Consider the following 22283-nt stretch of genomic DNA (forward strand, 5'->3'; position numbering starts at 1 on the left):
TAATATGCCCCTTGGCTAACGTTATGTGGGATGAATCCTACTGTAGGTGACTGTTTTAACTTCCTAGCTCATCAGGCTGCAAATAGTTGTTGCCAAAATAAACAGACCCTCAATGTCTGTTTGAGGAAAACCTTAAATTCAGAGAAACTTGCAATACAAATTGGTAAGTTTTGAAATCTGATTGTGTGATGTTAAGTAACAAGTGCTGAGACAAGTCTCGGTCTGGGTTCTCTTACAGCCTGTATACAGTTGTATTCTAGGCTGGCCTTGTATGGGGGAAGTGCCAAAATCCAAAGGTTTAGATTCTAGATTTGGTATTCCCTGAATCTAAAAGAACTGAGGTTTTTATTAGGATCAGGTGATAATTCCACTGTTTCAGTGCAGGGTTTAGACCCGTAGTAAGTATGCAGGAGACCTCACATTTTAATACAGAATGAATCCTTGACAGTGTTTGTGTGACAGTAAAGCTCTTTATGTTGAGGTATGTCCCTCTGTCATGCAGAATAGGTAGAATGAAATGACAAATGCAAGGTCAAAGCTTTTCAGTATATTCAGACTGGCTTGCAGATTTCAATACGATGAGCTGGAATTATATGCAGATATATGCAAATAGTGCATCTCGGTGTGTGTGGCTGCACGCTGGTGCAATTGTATCCTAAGGATGTAAATGCGTGTAGGTTCTATTAAGACTAAGAAGTAAATTGGGACACTTGTGCTTGTAGGAGTTTAAATTGTTATTGCGTGTACAGAGGCTTTATTTTCAAAGAATAGGTATATCCACCGGTGCACAACTGACAGTAAAATAGAAATACTGCTGGAAACATGGTGCAAACTCCACTAACTTACTGCAGTGGTAGGTAAAACAATGACAGGCTGAAGTGGTTGACTGCCTCTGTTTGTGCAGTGCTCACTGCTGCTAATGGTACTAATGTCTGATACTTTTTTTTTTACAGCATTCAGAAGAGCTTGGACATTCACATGTGCTGACATCACACCGGTGAGGCATTTGGCTGTAGTTTTTGCTGCTGTTCTTCCCCTGAGAAACAACTTCTTCAAAAATACATTAAGAAATATCACCTGGGTTCAGGAGCCTCATTAAACAGTTCCCAGCCCACCCGTATCTTCAAGTCACTTCCTGTGGAACATTAGATTCTCCATGCTTAAACTCCCACCAGAGCATCCCAGCAAATGAAGAAGCTGTTGGTATTGTCAGATTTTTGTGCTGAATGCCGGGGTTATCTGCAAGAAGAGAAGAAATGGTCCTTACGTGGTAATTGAAAGCACTTAGAATGGTTTTCCCAAAAAGCTTTGTATGCGTTCCAGGTGGTAACTCCAGTGTGCTGAGAGGAGCGTGGAGATTTGTGTTGCACAAAGGGTGGACGTGTTGATTTTTGTTCTGATTACCTCTTGCTGGTACATTCTGCTTGCTTACAAATGAAGGGTTTGACATTTCAAGGCAGAATCTGTTGGAATGTACCAGAGCTGACAGTGAACCAACCCTATGGGTGGTTTCTGTGCTACATCTCTCATTTTTAATACAGGTCTCTATATAAGACAGTAAATGTTTAAAGAAAATCTACCCATGCCATACCACTCATAATGTGGTAGAAAAATTTCGTTAAATTAAATTTCTTCGTGGTTATTTTTTATAACAAGATGTGTTTATTATCATGAACTAATCCAATGTTGAAGTGTATATATAAAACATTGAAATATGACATCAAATAAACTTGACTTGAAATTTCAGTGATCAAATACATCCGTACCTTATTTAGCCAAACAGAAACGGATCACTTTAAAAAAAGATTAAATTGGGAGAATGGAATACTTTCTGATTTTTAGGCTGTTAGAGGACTGGTTTTACTCTTAAGACTCTAAAGATTTGTTCTTTGACTGCGGTGGTTTTGTGGAGTGTGTTATTAGCTATCAGTGTTACGCAGGACATGTAACTCTTGCTGAAAATAAAAAGACCCTAATATCACAGCTTCCTTCCAGACAGAAGCAAAGAGTGACCGAAGTGTGCCTACGCTGTTCTCTTAAACACAGTGGTAAAGAACTTACTACTTCAAAAGGATACAAGTTTCCCTTCAGGTAAGTTGTGGATTTCTTGATGTACAGAAGAATGTTAGTAGAAGGGTTATGTGGGGACTAGCTACTGGCAAACTGTAGGTAGAATCTTTATTAAACAATTAAAGCAAAACACTTTTCAGAGAAGAAAATGTTTATGTTGTTAGAAACTGATGAGCCTTACAGACCTCATCTTCCTGTTGTACAGTTGGAAGAGAAAAGGTTGCAAATGCATTGCCAGTCATAAACACTTGGTTCCTCTTCATCTGAAAATATAATAATTGGACATTTGCAACTGAGCACATACATAATTACTGATGGGAAGTATTTTCTTTAATACAATCTAAATAGCGTCATTTAAACTTGCTTGTACAATAGTCTGATGGTTCTGTAACTTGAAATTGCTTGAATGGTAAGTACTCATTTGCAACAAGAGCAGTACTTTACTCTGAAGGATTCCAGCAGCTTTTCACTCAGTTTGCATTAGGGAAATATTTTGATCCTTGTTTATGTTAGGCCCAGAGGATGCTGACTTAACATGTTGATTGTTTAATAGCATTTAGCAGTAGCAAAAGATGTGAACTGCAGAGAGGATATGTGAAATTTAATTAACCAAACTGGAATTCAGCCAAAACTCAGATGAACAGTCCCAATCCTGCAAAAAGCGCAAGGGGACTTATAATAGTTGGTAAGTGAACTGAGATTTCATTTTGATGTCACCTTGACAATTGTGGTGTAAGCAATATAGTACCTACTTTTCCAGGGATTTTATTCTGTAGCGTTGTGAAAGGTGGTCTATACCACTCACTAAATTACTAGTAATTACTGCAGATGACTTCTGGTGGCATTCTATCCTGTTTTTATGTCTTTCATGTAAGCACCAGGCTCAACCTTGGCATTTGAGAACAGGCAAGAGTACAGCTTGGAGTGGCAGAGCTGCATGTATAGCATGGTGCAGTTGGATACCCACTAGAATTTTTAATGTGCTGGCATTTTTTTTTTGCCATTGTTTTCCTGCTGTTGTTAGTGCAAGCTGTATAATAGGCTTCATAAGTTAATTAGGAATGGGATCTTGAATATAAAAGAAGTGCTTTATTTCTTTTTTTATATAATTATGAGCGTATTGTAAGTGGGCAGAAATATTCAGCATTAGCTAGTTTACTGAAAAGACTGACTGCTGATAGCAGTTTTTGTACATATAAGGTATGATTTATTGAGCCACATTCTAATCTGTCCTTTGTACCAGCCTCAGGCAATACGGTTATTCTGCAGTGAAGTGAAGGATTTTGGTGTGTCTTTGTAAGTGATCTTTCAATGTGGATATGACATGATCTATCAGAAATGCTTTCTTGCTCTCTAGAAAAGGAACAAAATTTAGATACAGAAAGTAATAATCTTGGCATGTTTCTTGTTTGTTGTGTAAGACATCTTGGAATACTAACCTCCTGTCAAAAGTCCACACACCCTGGTCATTCAGGAGTAGCTATTAATGGAAGACTGAAGTGGCTATCATGTAAAACTATAATTTCTTAATATAAAATATTTTAAATCTAGTTAGATCAGTAAACAATTAGTTTCTAGTTCAGCTGCCACATAGATTAGAAATCTTCCAAGTCTGCTTCCAGCTCCAAGCACAATTTTTCTAGGAACATCTGAGTTACTATGATTTGTGTTCTTTCAGTGTAAACCAGTAAGCAGTGATGTGTGTGTGGTTTGTTGAATGTCAGCTTATGCGAGTCCGAGGGCAAGCTCGGGTAGGTTTTCTGTGTGACTGTTACAAAGCTGTTAGCTGTGCTTCCTCTGGAACAAACTGTCCCTTGCATTCCCTTTCCTTCTTACTTCCCTTTGCTGTCAGGAAGGACCTTTCATAGAGCAGTAGTTCCACAAAATGCAGCCTCAGCATACGTTAGGGGCTGTGACAGGGTTGACAAAGAACTCTTTGTCTCGTTGCATTCAGGCAAAGGTTCTACTGCTATAAATAATGCATGTTTTAATTGGAAGCTGCAAATGGAAATATCCGTCTCTACAGGCATGTTCTTTTTGGTATAATCTGTTACAGGCAGATTCTGGTTGCGTGTTTAACACACAGTGCATCCCCCAAACTTGTGGTTGGTTGTTTTGGTTAGTATTACATGCATTAGTGAGTTCCTTCCTACAAAGTAAGACAAATACCAGACCCGCCTGGCCGTGGTCCTGTGCAGCCTGCTGTTGGTGACCCTGCTTTGGCAGGGGTGGTTGGACCGGATGATCTGCAGAGGTCCCTTCCAACCCCAACCATTCTGTGAATCTGTGATTGATTGTTGCTTTAATTTGGATCATTTCTATTTGCATGCATTCACCAATCTGGTTTGAAACTCATTTAGCACTGTCAAGATGAATTTTACACACTTTTTTATTACTTTAGGGGTTTTAAAATGGTAAATTAGTCCCCCTCCAACTTGCAGAACTATAGAAAAAAGGGGAAACAGATTAGGGTGGCCCAATGTAATTTTATTGCTGTTCAGTCTGGGCACCCTAGTCTCCTGCGGTTTGTGGGCAAGCCTAACCAACATATACGTAGAATGCTTCCAAAGAGTTGAATTTTGGATTGAAACAGTATTTAAATGTGTAGAACTCCTAAGTGATGTGGAATCTTTCCAGAAGTGACTGAAGGCTGATTTCAGAAAACACCGTAGGAACACCAGACCCCAAGCTTTGCATACCTAGAGCAACCAAGTGTCCCAGCATGGGTATAGATTGAGCTACAGGTGAGCTGGGTGCCTCAGAATCCAATCCAGAAGATGCTCACATTGAGCAGGGAGCCTTCAAGTTGAGGCAAGGCTGAATGTGGGATTGAGTTTTACCCCTGATCTGCAGGCTTAGATACCTCCGGCTGTTGTGACTCAGTCATGAACTCTTACCTCCTTGTTTGATGGCTGGAGTTTGCTCAAAGCACAACCGGGGAAAGTCCTGGGGCCCCTGCTTTAATTTGTTTGCCTCTGTGTAGGTATCACATGACAGTTCAGATCACTGCTTTGCACAGGAGGACAGGATTTCATATTCTGTGTTTCCCAAGACAGTGCAGAAGGGTAGAACCTTTCTGACATGGGGTTTATCAAGTGCTCCTGTGAAAGTGTTACTTATGCATGGGAAGACCAGGCTTCTAACTTCTATTCCAGATAATATTTGAATCTTCTGTATTAAGTGGAATAGGGATTAGGTCTCATCATTCCATGTAGCACATCTTAAGTGCTATGCTGTATAGACATTGCCTTCTTTTACTGTTGGCTAATGATTAGTCAATTAGTCTATGTGGTAGCAATGGTTTCAGATGTTCTTGTAGCTTTATGGTCAGGGCCCTTTCTGTAGGGGTGGTGGGGATATCAGACAGACAGAAGAGATTTTTGGAATTTTTCCTTCACCAAGGTTACAAAGCAAGTCAGGGGCAGAGGTGAAGTGGGGAAAAATAGTTTTGTCTCATGCATCAGTCTTTTCAGATATACCTGTCCTTTTTAGGGCAGTAGTAAAAACAGAGAAGAAAGATAAATTCCTTCCTTTCTTCCCCTAGAAGTTTCTTCTCAAAAACAAATTCAGGATAGCTAATAAAACTAAAAAGGTAGGAAGGAGAAGTCTGACTCAGATGGAATTGCTCAAACTGGATTTTTGTTGGAGGACCAATAGTTAAAGCATTAACTCTTATCTTTTGCAAGGTAGTGCATTGTATTAGTATGTTATGCTTTGCTTGATCATGACTAACGAGGACTTAGTGATGTACCTGATGTACGTTCTTGGATTGCATTGCTTGAAAGCATCTTGAATAATTTTCCAAGTTTATTGAAAATCTAAATCCATGTTTGTAGCTTGACATTCCTCGTTTCAAAAGTCATTCTGCGTATAACAGGATATGTAAAAGGCCAACAGAAATAAATTTGCTACAAACACAGCAGCAGTGTTGGCAGAAAATATCTCAAAAAAATTTATGGATTATGTTTCCTCATTTACAGTGTGTTGATTATTTTCACAATACGGAGCTGCCTGTGGACTCTTAGATACAGAAAACCTGTGCCGAGAGGTGGCATGTGAAGATGAACCAACAGACATGTGGTAGGTGAAAGTTCCACACTGTAAACTGATATTCAGCATTCTTTTGGGTCATTGCCTTGACAACTCCACACCCGGTGAGTAATACTGTCACATGGCAGTGACAAGCCACTATAGCCCAGGGAGAAGGAAGCTCTTTTTGTGTTCCTAACCAGGCGTATTCAAAGGTATGCCTGTAAGCTGTTGCTGAAAGTGCTGACTGCATCTAATTGGTGTTAATGTATTCTGGTCTGAATTGTACTGATTAATAGCTGTTAGCAGGACCAAAGGAATTTTCCTCTATATAGGTGGGGCTCAGAGCCTTGTCAATTCATGTCTTGCTGAAGAACAGAGTGTGCTGCTGTAATTATTAGTAATTCTTATCCCTGGGGAAACGAATCTGTAGCACTCCTGTGTCATGAGGAATGCTTTGGCCAGATTTTTGTTGTTCTTGCCAGTATGGGTTGGCAAGAAATTGTGGCTCTTTGTCCCGTCTGTCTCTCCAGCAGTGCTGCCACTGGGGTTATGTGCGCTGGCAGCTCTTGTCCAGAGTGAAATTGCTCAGGGGATTGTTCCCAGATTTTTGCTGCTGACGCCCTTGCTGTGAGACAGTGTCTCTCTCTGGCTCCTAGTTTTTATGAGTGGGTGTGTCCCGTGTTAGAAAATGCCATGCAGTGGCAAATAGCTGCACTGCTGCTTGTTGTCGTTATTCTTTGTTCATACGCAAATACAAGGAAACAACAACCTAATATAATCTTTTTACATACTAAGAAAGCGTCGCTTCCTCAGCGATAGTTGGTGCAACTGACTGGTTTGATTGTTGTCTGAGTTTCAGAAATGATGTCTGGGTGATTGGAATGCCTTTTCTTCACTTGGCAGCTGCTGCATGGAGGTGCAGCAGTTCCGTTTTCACGTGGCAGCTTTAATTTCTGTTTCCTTAACAGAAAGAGCAATGCAGCACAGCTTTCACAGGATGCAATTAAACCTGCCTTAGCCATCACTGCTGGAGGAACAGGCAGAAACAGGTCATTTAATAGAAACTGTTTCTAATAAAGCTGATACAAACATGTCCTGGTAAAGGTTTGGGGAAACCTCTTCAGGCAAAAAGCCTGCTTCCTAAGGATGGACTCTGCGTGGCCTTCCTTCTATTGTACTTTCCTTCCTGTAGATGACAGATACGGCTAAATGCGGGTACCAGTCATGTTATTCAGAGTGAAGCCAGGATTTCGTGCGCCACATCTGCAGGCAATGGGCTTGACTCCCCTCCCTGCTACAAGGGGTTGTGCTGGCTGCTACTGAATCTTCCCAACCTGAGCTCCCATTCTTTTCAGACTCTCCTGGAGCCAGATGTGTGATTAATCTTTCCAAACTTTAGTAGCCTAAGAAGTCATGCATTCTGTCTAAAATTAGGCACTTGGATTCCTTCTAGAGTGTTTATTTCCTGGGAGTAATTAACCCCACCCTGACCGGGGGTGGTGGGGTAGCAAGGTGGTTGCTTCCTTGCTGTAGCCACAGCAGGAAGTGTTCTAAGAGCCGGCGCCTCTGCTCCCTGCAAATCCGACGTGTTGCGACACGATCTGCGGAGGGATCTCTTTCCAGGTTAGATTTTCAGTAAAATGACATGCTGTCCATACTCAAACTGGTTAGTAAAACTGCTTTTTGGGATCTATCTGAAAATTGAAACGACATTTTAAAAAAGAACAGACCCTGCAGTCTAGCGCTGAATGCAGAATTCAGATGAGTAAGAAAAGCAGTGTTGTCCATCATGTTTTTCTCTACGATGTTTTAGAGAGCTCCTCAGACTAAGATGACTGTGTGACAAATTTGAAGACAAAGTAACACGCTAGTTTAGATTTTAAGGCCAAAAGAGATCATCAGCTCAACATCTCCCAGATAGCATACAGACCATGTTTAGCTCAGAAGATAAACTATCAGTAGCCATAGCACAAAATTGCTTTTGTAATACTCTCCCTTAAGCAATTCCATGAACAGCAAAACTAATGAAGCCGTTTCCAAAGTGTGTGTATGCGTGCCTCTTCTCCCTGGTGGACTCTCTGGTGTCTAGTGTTGTGGCCAGTCCCTCAGTGGGGATTGCGAGATCCTCTCTCTTTTGTCTGTTTTCACAAAATATATAAGGGTTTAGTATTTTAGAAACCCGCTACCTTTCTGTTGGTTAAAATTGGCCACTGGGTTCCAGAATTACTAAGAGGCCGTGGACAGACCTGTGTCTATGTAGAGCACAAAGACATGTGTTTTATTTTCATGGGGAACCTGGCAACAAATTTAGAGCAAGGGGCGCGGTGATGTGTTAGAGTATTGAGAAATGACTGATTTTGAAGTGTGGTTGGCCCCAAAAAGCACAGAAAGGTGCCTGTGTCAGATCCCTGACCTCACCCGTTCTCTGTAGTCCCTTCTACAGAGCTTCTGTGTGCCAGCTCCTGCTAGACAAGAGGTGGCTTGTGTTTTATGAAAATACTATGTCATTTAAAACCGAAAAAGAAATGTACTGCTTCTGTTCATAATCTGTCTCAGCAATGTGTCACAGTTAAATGTTTCTTATTTTATTTCTGAATTTGTGTTGTTATTTTTAGCTTTAATTTTTTACTATTGAGTCTTGCAATGCATTTCTCTGCTAGGTTAGACAACCATCTGAGACCAGCTATTTTTCACCACGAAGGGGTGTGTATGTGTGTGTGCCGTAATTGGATCATTCTTGATTTGGTTTTTGATATAAAAAGCACACTGAACTCTCTGGGCCCCTGTGGTAGGGCATTTCTCTAGCCTTCGTGTTACTCTGGCTCCTCTTTTCACTCTAATTACAGTCAGTGTGGTAAAAAAAAAATAATCATATATTACTTGTCAGATTCTGTCAATAGTATGCTTTCTGGTTGGCACAGAACCTGCAGAAAGAGAACGATATCCTGTTTCCTATCTGCAAGAGAAGCATATGGTAATGTAAGGGTGGCAGCATCAACTGGGTTTGTGGGTTTTTTTTCAATGTGGCTGTGAAGATGCTAGTACAGTACAAGCTGTAAAACCAGCTAATTTATGAAGTTGCATTTTTATAATATTTATCTTTAGTTTTCCTTTTACAACTCTTGCATTCATTAGCAAGCGTTTGTCAAACCATGCTGTTCCTTTGAGATCCTCAAATGCCCTGCTCAAAGCCCAGCAGTGTGTGCATTCATGAAGATGTTCGCCTATCACAACGTTTCCACTTTTCTCTCTATGAAGATGAATTTAAATTTATTATTGCCAGCTGTTTCTTTTTATGGTGTATTTTTTCTCATATGATTAGCGGTCTCGATTGATTCAGCTCCTTGCCCTGCACAAGGAATGCATCAGGGCTGTTGTTAATATGTTAACTTGTCTGGCAAACTAGCGTCACAAAAGATTTGAAACTGTAGGCAAAAAGATGATCAGATTTTCCTCTTTTAAAAATGCCTTCGGAAGTAGCAATTTATTTATTTTTTAATTACAATAATAAGCAAACGTTGTGAAGTTTACAGTTTGTCTCAGTTTTATCCGGTGTTGTCATCCTGTTGAGTCTTTCTTGGGTAAATGTTTGCAACAGTTTTGTTTGCTTGTCCCTGGCTGATGCAGGAGAGCATCATCTCATCGACTGCTGCACCCTCTCGCTTGTGCAACAGCGACTCTTCCACGCAGACAGTGATGGGCTTAGTCCTTAGTCTCTGAGGATGATCGATGCATTCCAGTTAAACATTTCACCTTATGGCTAAACATTAATTACACGGAGTGTGCTAGTGCCTTTATTTTAGAAACATTTTAACCTTATGCATTCAGTGATGAAGTGCTGGCAGGTCATTTTCATTTTTTGTGTGTGCTGCAGCAGAGCAAAGTTAAACTTAGCTGGCTGCAGCTGTGCCTCTAGCTGGGTGACGAGTTGTATGGGTTTAAAACAGTGCTACTGACAAAATGGATGGGTTGAAAATCAGATTCTTTTGTTGTTACAAAACAGCCAGGCTAGAATGAAATGGCAGTGGTTCAAGTGCACGCTAGACAGACCATATGTTCCTTACAGTGAAATGAAGTGGTGCTGTAGATCTGTATTGCTAAGCATAAGGACAACAGCTCCAGCTTCCAGAACTGCTGGCAGGAGTCCTACATGCAAGAAATCTGCTCTTCCTCTATCCTTTAAAAGTCATTTAGGAGTGAAGCCAATGTCTGTTCCTGCCTGTCTCATGCTAGAGCAAGACACACTAGGAAAACACACCTGATATAAAGGAGAGGACATAATTAATAATAATAATTTCATCATAATCATTTCAACTCTATGTGTAACTAAGTTCTAAAATTGTCAGCTAATATTATCACAAAGCTATCACTTCTGAAATGCAGGACTGTAGAGGAACTTTTGGGTCATTGAGTCTTATCCTTGCTTGCCCAAGTGTTAAATGAATTCTGGTTAATTTATCAAATTCTGTCTCTGAGAGCTGTTATTTTCCCACCCTGTTGGAAAGCTGCTCCGGAGTTCTGATTCTCTTCTATCTTAAAGTCAACTTCTAATTCTCACCACAAATTCTAGAGTTATTTTCTATATTTTGATGTCAGTTTGAATTTGCTCTTAGAGCTCTTCTTTCTCTCCCTGATGCTTCTTTTGAGGGTGCAAAAGAGAGCACGCTCTCTAGAAAAGCAGAGCTTGTAAACAGCCAGAAACAACAGGAGCACTTCTCTGTGAAGTCTGAAAAAACAGTGTTTTAGGTGAGACTGCCTTTATGAACTGTACTTGACACCTTTTTATACTAAATTCAAGAAGAGCCCAGTCTTGAGAACATGTTTACATGAACTGCAAATACACTACTCTGTACTGGAACCGTGTGGTTTCCCCCTAGGGTTCTCAAAGTATTTTTTTAGATTATCACTAATGGTGAGAGATAAGTTTAGATGCCAGCAAGTGGCAGCTGATTTGTCACTTTTCTGAAACTATAAAGTCTGTGCTAGAACATTGCTTGCAGTGGGGGGGTAGGGGTGCAATGTCAGAAAGATGAATATACCTGGTAGGTCAACTGTTTGAGTGCAGTGTAATGTACTGAGGAAATTCCAGCTCTAAGGTGTGTTGTCTGTGTCCCAGACTGTCCCCAGCTGAAACACTGTCTGCCTGCATTGCTGGACATTGAAAACTTGTTCTAGAAGGTGGAAACAGGCCTCTGTTATTTTAATTGAAGGTTAATGTTGTCACTAAGGGAAGGTAAATTTTAGTCTACCCTTAAAACTATATTTTACTCTTTTCCAGTTCAAGTCACTTAAAATCTAACTCCACAATTGTGTGTTTGACCTGAGGGGTAAGTATCTCGGGTCTTGTCCACATTGCGTAAGGAGGGTGAGGTGAGATAATGTACACTGGAAGAAATCAAGGTGAAAAACACATTACCTGTATCTTCTCTAGTCAAGGGATTCTTCAACATGTTAACTAAGACTGATGCTTCTTCAGTGTTTCTTCTTCCTGTAGAGAAATCCTCAGTGAATAGCAAACATCTTGCTCTCATCTGAGAACTCCGTTTCTGTACTTCACTGTTGGCTACTTGGGGGTGCTGTAAACGGGTTTTGAGAGAAATACCCAGTGGCTTTGTGGCTGGGAGAGGAGGTTGAGATGACAAGTAGAGTTTGAGTGAAAGTGCTGGTTGAAGACCTAGCTGTTGATACTTCAGAGCTGTGTAGTAGAAAAGGCCTCTGTTCCAGTGTGCAGGTGCTGAGTGAGCCAAATCATCCTCCAGTAGATTTGCTGGAAGGCTGTGGTTTTTCTCCTCGTCAAGGAAAAAACCCCAAATCTTTCAAAGGCATATCATTCCAGCTTTATAGTTTGCATGGCCTTAACTGTACGTACTGAACTGGCAAATCTCCATAGGAGGATAGTTGTATAATCTCACCCTTTTCACAAATACCACTGTCTTTTTTGTGGTGCTCTAACTAAATTGGAACAGGGATAAAAACAAATAAGCCGTGTTCTGACTCAGGCGTGGATAAGACAATGACAACGCAGTCAAATGCTGAAGTATATTGCTCAGGTTATGAGAAGTGTAGCTCTACACCCTTCATCACCCACCTCCATCCTCCTGTCCCCGCACCCAGTCTTTCCCCCTTGGGATCTTTGTCTGCTTCTTTCAGGTCATGGTACTGTGAGCTTTGGCGTTGTGCTCTGCATACTGAATGAAGTGCACATCAGATAGAAGGTAAATCTCACACGCTTGCTTTGGCTTTGCCTTCTGACTGAAGTGCTCCTGGGTTTGGTTATGACGGCATTTGCTAAAGAGCAGACGGGATTAAGCCATTAGCAACAAGTAATTTCCTTCTTTTTCGTATTTTCTTTTCCCAAAATGCTTTCAGACCATTAGGCAGAGCATTGACTCTGCATTGGAGCTGCCTGAGATTATATGTTGTGCTGGCTGCCATCCAGGAAAGGAGAAAACAATTTAAACACCTCTCCGTGCAGTAACAACTGAAAAAAAAATGGGAACTGCTAAGCAAGTTTGGGAAGTGCGAGGGGCGTGTGACTTAGTGGTGTCCTCAGTGCTGACAACAAATGTAAGGGACTAATTTCATCCTACTGCTGTGTGCATGCAGCAGAAGTAGTAGCAAGACCACAGAATCGGAAAAAACTAATCTATACCCCAAAATGTATCACTGATGTGTCTCCCAAGAGAGTATAAATAGTACAGTGTGGCTAGAAGGAGGTCTGGGGCTGTGAGAAATGGCATTGCGTTGTGCTGTTTGACTTGCACCGTGTACATCAGTATGGGGTTTTGAGGTCAGGTCTGCAGCTGGTATAAATCATGACAGTAAAAAGCAATGTTGATACAAATTTCCTTTGTAATCTTTAATTCATTTTTCTAAATCACATGGCAACTGCAAAACGATTTGTCTTCATTAGCGTGAGGCAAAAATCTTAAACACTTGGATAATGTAAGTAAAACATCCAACACATCTTCAGATGAAGATGTAACTTAGGTCCAGCTGCAAACCACCCAACCAATCACATTAATGGAGAGTAGTTCAGAATTCAACATCACTAGCACCAAACACTGCGGCAGCATTGGATTTAAAGCAAAGTTGTGTTCTGCTCTCGCACTGGTGGAAATTTGGGTCATATCCAAAGAAATTAGTGGCCTTTAGTGGTGTAAGTGAAGAGACTGACTGCCTCCACTGGCGTGTTTGGGCCTCCTCTACAGAATTGCAATTCCCTTTCTAGTAAGGGATGGTGTCAGGTTAGGATGGTTATTTATAAGTCCCTTTACATGCTGTAAATGTAGCTGTGCTGTTTGACATGAACAAAATCCCTTTGGAAAACCACACAGCAAGGACATCTGTAGCCAGGTCTATGTTGCAGACTTCTGTTGGCGCAGCAGTATCAGCCAGGGATACAAAAAGGCATGGTCTCTGGCTAGAGGAGCCAGGCTAGGAAAATCTACTTATACAAACGCAGTTACACCAATGTAATTATTATCTAGTGACAGGGTGACTTTCAGAAGGGTTGCCAAATACACTGGTTGTCCTGCTGTTAAGTTACATCCACGTTAGGGATGCCCTGCTGGCTGCAGAGGCTGAAATAGTACTCCAGCAAAAGGTCCTATTAGTATAGATCAGATACATATCTTTTAAGACCTGGCTTCTTTACCACAGCAGTTAATAATTAGCAGGCTTTAGGCAAATGGGGGATCCGAGTTTTTCAGCAAACTGTGGAAGACAGGCTAAAGCTGCCGAAACCAGCCTGTGTGTCATGGCACTTGTGAAGCAGTAATTACAGTCCCTCCTTGCAAGCACAACATGGAAGAAAAACAGATTTTCAAAAGTATTTGTGTTTTACTCATAAGCCAGTAGGTTTGTTTGTTTGTTTGTTTTTTATGGTGGTTGTTGTCAAGAGTTACCAAAATGTGTGATGTATAATAGCAAGGGAAGCGGAAATGTTTTGCAGGGATTTAAAAGCATAACCTAGTGTTTGGTTTTCAGTGATTAAGGAGAAGCCATACTGCATCTCATCTGGATGTAGATCTTTACCCTGCAGCCTAACACCCAGTGTTTTTTGGATCCCATCCCGTGAACCCAGTCCCAAAACTATGTACCTCCTTGGGAACAGCAGATGCTTCACTTCTAACAGAGTTCTTTTCTCCCTCCCCTTCCTTATTTATGGAGCATTTCTCTGGTTGTGAAAAAGTACTGGTGATCTTTTGCCTAGTTAAAAATAAATATGATTCCAGAAATGAATAATAAACAGGGCTAATAATAATATTAAATAAGCAAGCTGCTCTCAGAGAAAAAAAAAAAGAAAGAAAATCTAACTTTTTCTGTCTATTTGCTTTATTTCAGCAACATGATTTGCAGCAATGCTTCCAGCACAGAGATTTTTAGAGAGTTATAACTCTTCTGCTCTGTAATTTGTTGTGGTTTTGGACAATCTAGGAGCTGATACTGATGGCAGAATGGGGAAAGCGGGACAAGTTTGTTCTTATGTGTACACTAGCACTTGCATTAATCTCTCGTTTATATGCGCCTGGAAGGATTCACATCCCTCCGAGTATGGCCTCCATGTGTCTGGGATTTGTTACATTCCAGTCAATGCAGCATAAATCCTTATTAGATAGGTTGTAATGATTCTTACTATTCAGCTAGGGCACGTATCTGATGTCTGTAGCCATTTACTAGTAGAATTTGAAACAGGCTTCTACTGAAACGTGTAATAAAGCAACCTTTGAATTTTTAACATCTCTTATTGCATAAGCTAGTTTTATTAATTCTGCCCTTCACACTCATTTCTTAAGGCATCTCCCTGAATATGTTGCCAAATTAAGACCTTGCAGAGAAAAATACGAGAGGAGAAGGACAAAAACTCTAGAGCCAGAAGGCAAGAGAAAGAAGTTTCTGTATGTGTGATCTGAAATGGGGCTGAGAACTAGCGAAGCAAAGTACCACCAGGAAAACTGCTGCAGTCGACACTGCTGGCGAGAGCTGTGGTGGAACAGCTGGTTCTGGTAGGCAAATGCAGAAAGCTTTGAGGCTGTGTTGCTCTGCAACACATCTGGGGCACTTAAACCCGTTTTTAATTACATTGATGCAAAAGGATGGGAAACGAGGCTCAGCAGTTAGTTTTAGCGTAATACAGTAAATGATCCTAGGGCCTGATCCAGCGATGTGTTGAGCACTCTCCGATATCATCCGGTAAAAGCAGACAAGAAAAGTGAACTTTTTCCAGATGGACTCCCACAGATCATCCACTGCGTGTCCAAATATTTAATAGGAAAGCACACCAGGTAATAACATTTAGGGTAAGCCGTAGCAAGACTGAGCTCTTCTCACTGATCCAAAACAATCATCTGTGCTATGTTTTAAAAAGAATCTTCTCTAGAATTTCTACCGTGTGTCTCTTAAGGAGATAACCTTTTGGGGGGATGAATTCAAGTTTTCTATTTGCTGTTACAGTGTCTCTTGTGAGAGCCAATGGAAAGTGATTTTGAAATCATTTGGTATGGAGCATCCACTATGGTTTGGCATCTGTTGTGTTGCTGATGAGATTAACACCACGGAGCTGTTTTTCACGTGTGTCACAGGAGACAAGCAAGAAGACTTCCACAGATTGAGGGAGATCTTTACACTTTAAAAAAAAAAAAAAATCTCATTATGTCAGATAGGCTTTGTAGAAAATGCTGCAAGTCCAGATGCTTATTCTGGTAACAGCTTTAGTATTTGAAAACTCCAGACTTTCACCTGAATCTTACCAGTGGGTCAATGTGGTTGTCATGCTACATTTAATAAGCCATGGAGAAGAGATTGTAGTTATTATGTGATGCTGGCCAAATCACATAAATATGGCTATAATTCACAGTTTACTCATAAACAACTGAAAATGTCTAAATGTACAAGGTTGAATTTGCTTCCTTGCTGGCATGAAAAAACCAACCAACTAGCCCCTTGCCCCCAGATAGGACTGATTTGTGGGGCAGTGAGCTTGGGAACTTAACCCTCCAAAGGAGAGGGACATTTTGATATCCAAGTGAGTTTTATTAATTCAGACAACTGAACAAGCTCCAGATCTCTTTATTTGCTGTTGAAGACTCTAAAATCTGATTTCGAGATGGCAGTCAACTAAGTCCTCTTATCACCAAACTTGTTTCCTCTTGTCTATTGATGGAGGGGTTTTGAAACCAGGTTTACTCTGAAAATGTAAAGTACAGAGCAGGAATAACTAGCTGCCTGGAACAGACAGGGGAGCTTTATGTGAAGACGAGAATATGAGAAATTTTATTCCGTCAAGCAAAAGAAGATACAGGGTTTAAAACCAGCAGCAGGAAAAGCTTTTTAAAAAGAACTGCCAAAGCTTGTGCTGATCTGATATGATGAAAAAACCTGACCAGTTCACCTGGAAATGGAAAGCATCCCTGAAGGAAACTCAGGAGGCCACTCCAGTTTACAGACTTTCAAAGTACAAGATCTGTCCAGATGTCTGAGCTATTCCTGCAGCATTTGGAAGCGCGTATTTTCTTAAGAAGTGCAGTGTTGTAGTCCGGAATAACTCTGGCTGGAGGAACTCTCTCATTGTCATTAGCCTAAGAAGTGGATAATGCACGCCAGAGGCAGACGCGACACAGCCACCTCGCTGAAAGGCCCCTGGTGGTTCATTTGTAATGTTGAGTAACCTTGTTATAATATTGCTCTTCTGGGTTTCTCCTTGGAGGGTTATTCCTGGTGCATCTGAGGTTCCTCACCTACCTGAGCCGCAGAAGTTTGAGAGCATCCACCGTGTCTGTGCAGGCTAAATAGAAGGTGTGTCTTGGAGGTTCTTGTTAGCTCTTGGGAGTTTGCAGGAGCAAAACTGTATTCTTAGGTGGTCACAGTCACTCTAGCAGCCCTGCTTTCAAACACTGCTCTCAAAGTCAGTGAAGCAGAACGCCAAGCTGCCTCTCCGTGGGTCGGGGCAGCAGAATGGGCTGCATCAATGTAGACTGATTTTCACACTGCATGTGTGTGAGGCATTTGCTCTGGTCCTGATGCAATGGGATAAGTAAGTATTGTGATGGACAGAAAGCCAGGGTAGATGCAACTCTGAGACCTTGCTGACCTGCATCTGTCACCATGTAAGCAGGTGATGTTCTACCAAGGCAAAACGGTGCTGGAGAAGACTGCAGCGTAGGGCAACAGCATTCTGGTCTTAACTGTCCTTGGTTTTCCCAGCTCTCACTTTTGGTTAACCAGAATAGAAGGTTGTATGAATAGCATTTCACTGTATCTTCTGATCTTAAAAATAAAATTTAAGTAGCATGCAGCAACCAGTTTACTTCCTGACCTAAAATGCAGCATAAATTATCACCCTGGAACAGCGGGATTTCAAGTAGTTCAGTTTCAAGCTCAGGTTTTCTGATCCAAAGCTTTTGGGAGGGAGGCACGCTTGCCTGGAGGGACCCAAAGAGATGGGGAGCTGCTGCTGCTGCAGCTTTGCTCCTGTTCTCTCTCAGCTAGGTTCCTGCCAATGTTGATGTCCTAAGTACGGTTGCAAGGAGTTGCAGCATAAGGTAGTTTTGAGTATTTTGGGTTTCATTTCCCATCAGTCCCTTTTTGCTGATTTGTGCTGAGCCTGCAACCACCTGTCTAAAGAAGAAACAGAGTAAACAGCGAGCAGCTGCGAAGTGAGATCCGTGTGTAAACACACCGTCAGTGGTCATCGCAGAACGGCGACGGTGCCGCTACGGCCGGACTGTGCTGCTTTAAAGGGGCCTGTGCCCCTTCAGTGCTAGACATGGCACACTTTGGGGACCTTATTGCAGGTAATATATTTTCTAGAAAGAAAGTTGGTTTACAACTTACAGGGGTAAAAACTGAGCCACACAGTGTTAAATCCCAACCTGCAGTGACAAGCATATCCTCAAAACATGTGAGTCCTCTGCTTCTCTACAGAGCTCTTTCTGCCTTGCAGACGTGCCCTGTACTAATTGCTGCAGAGTGCTAGAACTATGCTAAAAGATCAAATTCCTCAAGGTCCTTAGTGCTATGCAATGTATATTAGATTACATTTTCTCTGGGTTTAATGCAGATTCTTAGCAGTGTTTTTGCTCTTCGCTGTTACTTATTTGTTTAAAAATATGCGTGGGGGTGTGTGGAATGTAGAGTTTCCGTTTGAAAACTAGCAATGGTAAAAGTGTTATTTACTGAAATGTGGGGAATGAATATTGTGTTCTGGGACAGTTTGTTTTGGCATCTGGGAGGATGCAAGTCCTCAGCTGGTTGCTAAGCATCATTTCACACTCTTCAGATAGTCTAATCCAGCGTTTCCTTCTTTGGCTCATACTTGTCCCACTTGTTCTTGGTACATCAACAGGGGTTTTTTTCTTTCTCTCTGGAAGTTTAGCAGTTTTTCAAGAAGACAAAAAATATGTTTTATTTTCTTCTCCAGAAAAAAAAGACAAACCACCTTTGTGGCATTTTTATACTGATATTTGACCTCAGCAAGAGACAATGGAAACATCCTTGACAGAAAACGAGGTCCTGAGTAAGGAAAACATTGTTAAGCGCCTTCTGAATTTTTAGCTTCTGATTGTAACTGGACTTGCAGCACATTGGCATAAGTCTGAAATGAAGCATAGGCTTGAATTTTGTACTGGACTGCTGTCTCTTATGTCTTTTGGTGCCAGGAAGAAACAGGTTCTCAGAGGACTGAATTAACGGTCTCTTAAAAATCTGTTTCTTTTGCGTATACTGTTATTAGTCATACAATAAACCAAGTTGTCTCTGCATTTCATTAGCTTTGCCCATGCATACGTACATAAATAGTATGGCAATGCCCATTGAATAGGCAGTCTCTCAGTGCTCCATTGTGTTTGCACATGCATGCATAAGAATGTTGCATTTTAATATATAAAGGCTCTTGTTATGTGGTCTGTGATGGTGTTTGTGGAAGTAAGCAAGCTTCCTGGAGTGTCCTGTCTCATGCTGCCAACGACCCTGTCTTGCTATTTATCTGCATTGTGCAAAGCGAACTGGCCTTCTAGCCCAAATACTCATTTCACATGATGGGATTTCTGTACTAAAAATAATCTGCCCTCTTCTCTGGACTTTCCTTGTTTAAAAAAAAAAAATTTTCTCCCTTTGCAGTATGTTTTATAGTTCAGTCTTTTTCACTTAAACTCATCATTTTAATTCTGTAGAAAGAATTGTTCAGGCTGGGCAGAATGACACAGATCTGTGCAGGAGTGTTTGCAAGATAAGTATCAATGTCACACCCAGAACCACAAAGAAATTAAATTGTCTTAAAATGTTACTGTGTTTCCAGACACCATCTTTTGTGTGGAGGGAGCAAGACCAGGTTCTTCTGGATTAAACAGCAGGTGATCAAATGATTAAGAAGTCTATCATAGTGTATAATGCAGTGGGAACATGACTAAAGATCCCATGGGGACTCAGTGTGGATTTCTGTGTAGGAAAAGAGACAGGTGATACTTAGCAGTGTGAACCAGTAATGAAAAGCTACATAATATATATGTGCTTGTACATATATTAGAAAACTGTGTGGTGGAGAACATAAGTGATAGAGATAACCAGCAGTGTAAGGTGATGCTGAATAAAAGTTTACAGATTCCCATGAATGTGCTTTGATTATGAACTAGATGATAGCTGCCTCCTCTTCTAGTCTAGAGATGGCTGTGGAGAGGTGGTGACTTCCTTCCTTGTCTGTGTGATAGCGTGAGGTGTTATCAGTGGAGAGTTAGATCAGTGCTGCCTCATTCAGGTCAGATCTTATTCAAATTCCAGTTCAAATACTCGTCACGACAGAGGAAAGCGTTTTGCTGAACTGCTCAACCTGAAGTCTCTTCCTAGACCTCCCTGCAGAGCGGCAATGCCGCTCTCCCCAGCTTTGCTCGGTATCCCTCTTCCCCGTGGGCTGTTTCTGTTTCTCGCCTGGCGGGGCTGGTTATGTCAACTCCTCTGTGGAAGCATGTGCTGATGCTTTCCGAAGTCAGTGAGCATCTGCTTATTTAATCAAACGATTATCCAAGCATCCCTCAGCTCAGGCAATTACAGTGCTTCCTATAGCCAGTGGAGAAACGTTAACTTCTGATCTGGCAGTTTCTAGGTGCCATCTGCCCAGCCAGGCCGTCAGAAAGCACAGCTTAGTAACCCAGCTGGTACTGTCTGAGGATATAGCATGGCTGAATATGAGCAGAACGTGGTGGTTTCTTCTCCATCCTCAGTTATTGCTCTGAAGCAACCTTTCAGGAGGCTTCCAGCTGACACGGAAAAAATCTTAGGAACCCAAGTAAATACAGCAGGGGCTGGTGACTCTCCATGTTTCCTCTTACCAGCCCCACCATTTTTATGCAGACGCTGCTCCTGGCAGGAAACAACCAGGTAAATCCTGGCCTCTGCTGGGGATGGCCAAATAAAGTCCCAGGTAGTGCCATGGGCAGACAGAGAAGCTGGCAGATAAAGCTTGACTGACCAGACATGAACTGATGCTCTAAAAGTGAAAGCCACCATGGCCATTTATCGGTTTCCTCTGTCTGAAACAGCATCCTTGAAACCGCTTGGATTTGAAGTGCTCAGAAAATTAGACTTTATCTGCCTGTAGAGAGAGGGGGCTGGAAAAAAGCAACGGTTTAGATTATTTCTCTGCTTTTAGCTCCACAATTCGCTGTTATGCATTATTCATGGCATCAGTGTATGGTGCTGCTGACATTTGTCATTGCTGGTTTTATTATATGCAAATATGCAAGCCCCTTTTGTAGACACTACATGAGACTTTTTTTTCATTATGTGAAAGAGTGAATGTGTAATTAACAGCATACCAGTGAAACCAGCACTTACTTGGCCTATCATAACAGGAATCTGTTCTTCTCTGATAACATTTTCAGTTCATCACACACACCGTATCTCCTTGGGATAGGAGTAATAACCTTTCCTTTCTTGAGTCAGATTCAAATGGTTTTTTTTTTTTTTTCTTCTTTGTTGCTGCAAAAGGAGTCTGAACACTGTTATACATAGTAATTTAAGCTACCCCTGTTCAGATATTGCTGGCCTCTGCTGGTACATCAACCTCTGCAACATCGGGCTTTCATTAGCCATAACTATGAGAATGAAGCTCTGAACGTGGTTATCCTGATGTATCTCTGGAAAATGTCTGCTGAGATCCACAGCCTGCCTGCAGATGTTGGGTTGTACCTAGGGGGACGGAGAGAGCATGCCTTGGGAAAGGAGTTGAGGCAACTGGTACCCTGCGAGTAAGGCACCTAGATTTATGTGTAAATAAGAGAGGATTTTGGCTCCAGAGTACCAAATGATACTCAGGGGACGGTGCTTTCATTGCATTTGTTTGAAGAAAAATCTACTGTTGGAGCAGGAGCAATTTAACTCTTATTATGCTCATTTCTGTGGGGCTTACTGAAATATTCCCTGCTGAAATATTATTGAGAAGCTTATTATCCCTGTATAAAGCTCTTCATTTATTTAAAGTTACTTAGGTTAAAACCTCACATACTAAAGGAATTGTTATAACAAGAACTTTCTTTATTTCAGAGTTCACTCAGCCTTTCAAAGAAACAAAAAAATATTGCACTTTTCCCTGCCCCCTTTTCTTTAGGTCTATGTTAGCTCTTCCAACACAGTGCTTGGAAAAACAGGTTCTGTTTGCTGCTCTGTGCAGGAACAGTGGGGGAATAGAGGAAAAAAGATTTATACAAATTGTTGTTACTTCAGCATGCAGGAAGAAACAGCACAGCGCCGTGCCTGAGAATCTTTCTGGAGCCGCTGCAGTCTGGTTCAGGGACTGAGCGGGGAGGTGCAGACTAAACCAGCCCGCGAGGAGCACGGGAATCTTTCCTCCCCTCAGCCTGTTGTTTCTGCAAGCTCAGCAGTAAAGGAAGTAAGAACAGGGAAAGTCAAATGTATGCTTTTTAAAACATGCAATGTATGCTGTCTTCTAACCTGCTATGGCTGTACCAGAAGGCAAAGCTTCCCCAGAATATTTGCAGAAATTGTTCAAAACCTTTTCCCCCCCCACCCTTCTCTCAGCTGGAATTTTAATTTTGGCCAAAAAGGGATTTTTTGCTAAATATGATAATGTTTCATTCAAAAGTCTTTACAGCCCAAAATCTTTGTTTGTTAAATTGAAACTAAACCAATTTACTTCAGTAAGCCCTTCCTCACCTTGTTTAAAGTCT

The 22283-nt window shown here is 41.4% G+C and overlaps 1 long non-coding RNA gene across 1 annotated transcript in view; it reads left to right on the top strand.

Moving 5' to 3' along the window:
• LOC142360909 (uncharacterized) overlaps positions 1–22283 on the top strand; it is a 49956-nt gene that overhangs the window by 19698 nt on the left and 7975 nt on the right. The window contains exons 3-6 of the long non-coding RNA XR_012763543.1: positions 954–1270; positions 1985–2091; positions 2624–2755; positions 6051–6150. This is a non-coding gene — a long non-coding RNA (uncharacterized LOC142360909). The remainder of the gene's footprint in view (positions 1–953; positions 1271–1984; positions 2092–2623; positions 2756–6050; positions 6151–22283) is intronic.

The sequence above is a fragment of the Opisthocomus hoazin genome, chromosome 3 (assembly GCF_030867145.1).
Source record: "Opisthocomus hoazin isolate bOpiHoa1 chromosome 3, bOpiHoa1.hap1, whole genome shotgun sequence".
Lineage (NCBI taxonomy): Eukaryota > Metazoa > Chordata > Aves > Opisthocomiformes > Opisthocomidae > Opisthocomus > Opisthocomus hoazin.